Source organism: Saccopteryx leptura, chromosome 7, assembly GCF_036850995.1.
Source record: "Saccopteryx leptura isolate mSacLep1 chromosome 7, mSacLep1_pri_phased_curated, whole genome shotgun sequence".
Taxonomy (NCBI): Eukaryota; Metazoa; Chordata; class Mammalia; order Chiroptera; family Emballonuridae; genus Saccopteryx; species Saccopteryx leptura.
Window position 1 is genome coordinate 1,845,147 of NC_089509.1, and position 3,883 is coordinate 1,849,029.

General features: G+C 43.3%; 1 pseudogene; it reads left to right on the top strand.

Annotated features, from left to right (window-relative positions):
* Nucleotides 1-1,017: 1,017 nt before the first annotated feature.
* On the top strand, nt 1,018-2,075 carry LOC136378331 (mitochondrial fission factor pseudogene; annotated as a pseudogene).
* The last annotated feature ends 1,808 nt before the right edge of the window (nt 2,076-3,883 follow it).

Genomic DNA, 3,883 nt, shown 5'->3' on the forward strand with positions numbered 1-3,883 from the left:
AAGGGTAAGGCAGAGTCAGCCAGGAGCACTTTTGACAGAGACAGGAGTGAGTGGGTTGTGAGAGGAAAGAAGGCTATTTGTGGGAGAACCGGTACCAGGGAGGAAGAGGGGAAGATGAGGTCAAAGAGAAGGGCAAGGACAGGGCCTTTGATTTGAAAATCAGCACAGACAGCTTTGACCTTATGGCAGGTACAACAAGAGCTTCCAGAGACTTACAGCAGGGAGCGTGAGTTTATCTGACTTGGGTTTGGAGTTCATAGTATTCCCTGCTATAGATAGTAGGACAAGACTGGAAGTGAGCAGGTTTGTCAGGAGGTGACAACAATACTAGGTAATAGGTGATGGGGACCGAAGCAGGGAGATGGAGAGAGTGGACAGAAGGGACTAAAGAGGAGCACTGATGGAAGTTGTTGATGGACCGTATGCATCCTGTGAAGGATGTTGGCGAGAACAGGGAATGCCTGGCACATATGTCTGAGCTTTTTTTTGAAATGATGTCCCTCCATCCCTGCCTCAATTTTCCTGTCAAGCATTTTCTGTTTATATCCCATTTCCTTGCATAAAGAGCTTGCTCCTGAGATGTTCAACAAACCAACTTCCATGAATGTTTCAAATGACTGACAGGTGATTTATCCACAAACTATGTCTGTGCTGGTGGGACTTGAGAAAAGGAAAGGTCCTTTCTTACACATGCATTTGTGTTTTTATGACATTTTACCTCCTGTTTCATGTGCAAACAAAAGCAGATAATGACAAAGAAATGGGAACCTAAGGTCAAAGTCATGGAACCTTCTAAGTGGGTGAATTATAAATAAAGAAGGGCAAGTATTTTGAGCAAAGTATTTCAACATGTCACAGCCTCTCCAGCGACAGGGACATTGGTGGGGGCTGTATTCTTATTTATTTATTTACTTTTTATTCTTGTCATTTCAAAAATAATTTGAGTTCTTTTTTAAAAAAAAATTAAAAATTTTTTTTTATTAATTTTTACTTTATAGTCCCGGTCGTCCTCGCGTCTCTGCCGGCTCGCTGCGGGCCGCTCCCGCCGGTGTTGCTTGCCTGGGTGCCTCCGTGCGCTGGGCCAACGGCCTCTGGCAGCGCCCACCCGAGCGCCGCGGCAGCCGGCGGGCCGTGGCCCTCGCCGGGGACACTCCGGCGGGCCCAGGGGGACAAAAGCGGCTGCTCTAAATCCAGCACGTACACACTGAGCAAGCTGAAGGATTTACTATGAAGCACAGAAGCAGATAGTGTCAAATAGGAAGTAGTGATTGAGTGAGTGGGGCAGCATTTCCTTCCCCCACTGCTGCCGAGATGGCGGAGATCAGTCGAATTCAATATGAAATGGAATACACTGAAGGCATTAGTCAACAAATGAGGGTCCCGGAAAAATTAAAGGTAGCACCACCAAATGCTGACCTGGAGCAGGAATTCCAAGAAGGAGTTCCGAATGCCAGTGTGATTATGCAGGTTCCAGAGAGGATTGTCGTAGCAGGAAATAATGAAGACATTCCATTTACAAGACCAGGAGATCTTGACCTCATTCAATCAACTTCTTTTAAACCTCTGGCACTAAAAACACCACCTCGTGTACTTATGCTAAGTGAGAGACCACTAGATTTTCTGGATTTAGAAAGACCTCCTCCAACTCCTCAAAATGAAGAAGTCCGTGCGGTTGGCAGGCTAAAAAGAGAGCATTCTAGGAGTTAAAACGCTGTTCGCCAGAACGGACAGCTAGTCAGGACGGACTCCGTACCAGTGTTGCGTGGTGGGTCTGCGGCCGCCACTTCATGACAACGTCAGGTATGGCATTTCAAATATAGATGCAGTAGTTGAGGGACCCGCAGATGACATGACTGTCGTAGATGCAGTTTCATTAACACGACAGATAATCAAACTAAACCGGCATCTCCAGCTTCTGGAAGAGAACAAAGAGCGGGCGAAGAGGGAGATGGTCATGTACTCGATCACCGTAGCCTTCTGGCTGCTGAACAGCTGGCTCTGGTTCCGCCGCTAGAGGTGGCCTCGCTCTCGGCGCTGCTGTCTCGCAGCTAGAAATATAAAGGATTTGCAAACTTCCTTGATTCTGTGTTTGCATTGTCTGCCATTTTCTAGTCCGTGCCCTAAACATGCATTTCTTCCGGAAGGGAAGGGCGGAGACTCTTGTTTGCAGAAGTAGAGGTACATCCTGTCACTCGGCTGTGTTCACTTCTAACCGCTCCTGCAATAACAACGCCCTAAAATTCTTCCTTTGCATGTTTTGTAAATAGGCTCTAATTTGTTTTTTTAAAAGGAATTAATTTTTTGCCTCATTAAGCTGCACAAGTAATTATCTGAATGAGAGGTAGAGAATGGATTTAGAAAAGCATCTGTAAAAGAAAAGTACTTTATTTTGTCCTGTCTCTCAAACACTATTGAATAGTCTTGTTAATAGACATGTTTGCATCCACATTTCAACATTAACACTTCTGAAGTCATGGTCTGGTGTCAGAGTGAATAAAATCAAGTCACCCTAAAAAAAAAGAAAAAAAAATTTTTTTACTTTATTGTGTTTACATGGATTCAAGTGTCCCACTGAATATAACTCCTTCACCGCCCACCCCTGTGTTCCTTTTTATACCCCCTTTTCCTCCTCCCCCTAATCCTTCCCCTTTCCCTCTAAAATTTGCTTTCCTGTTATCCTTATCTCTGCGTTATGTATATGTAGTTTCAAAAATCCCTTTACCTTCTCTGATCCCATCTCATCCCCTTTCCCTCCGACTGCTGTCCCTCTGCTCCCTGTGACACTACCTCTACCTCTACTCTGTTTTGTTGATAAGCGCAATTTTGACTGGTGTGAGATGATATCTCATTGTGGATTTAATTTGCATTTTCCTAATGATTAGTGATGTTGAACACCATTTTTCAACATATGCCTATTGTCCATCTGTATGTCCTCTTTGGAGAAGTGTCTATTTCTTTTGCCCATTTTTTGATTGGATTGTTTATCCTCCTGGTGTTGAGTTTTACAAGTTCTTTATAAATTTTGGTTATTAAGCCCTTATCAGAAGTATTGTCGAATATGTTCTCCCATTGTGTGGTTTGTCTTTTTTTCTGTTCATACTGTCTTTAGCTGTGCAAAAGCTTTTTTGTTTGATATAGTCCCATTTGTTCATCCTGTCCTTTATTTCACTTGTCCGTGGAGATAAATGGGCAAATATATTGCTGCGAGAGATGTCGGAGACCTTACTGCCTATGTCTTCTTCTAAGATGCTTATGGTTTCACGGCTTACATTTCAGTCTTTTATCCATTTTGAGTTTATTTTTGTGAATGGTGTAACTTGGTGGTCTAGTTTCATTTTTTTTGCAGGTAGTTGTTCAATTTCCCCAACACCATTTGTTGAAGAGGCTGTCTTTACTCCATTGTATGCTCTTAACTCCTTTGTCAAATATCAGTTGTCCATAAAGGTGTGAGTTTATTTCTAGGTTCTCCGTTCTATTTCATTGATCTATATGCTTGTTCCTATTCTAGTACCAAGCTGTTTTTTCTTTATAAATAAATTTTTATTTTAATGGGGTGACATCAATAAATTAGGGTACATACATTCAAAGAAAACATTTCCAGGTTATCTTGTCATTTAGTTCTGTTGCATACCCATCACCTGAAGAGAGATCGTCCTCTGCCACCCTCCATCCAGTTCTCTCTGTACCCCTCCCCCTCCCCCTCTCCCTCCTTCCCTCCCCCCACCCCCCGTAAACACCACACTCCTGTCCATGCCTCTTAGTCTCGCTTTTATGTCCCACCAATGTATGGAATCCTGCAGTTACTGTTTTTTTTCTGATTTGCTTATTTCACCCCGCACAATGCTACCAAGACTCCACCATTCCGCTGTAAGTGATCCGATGT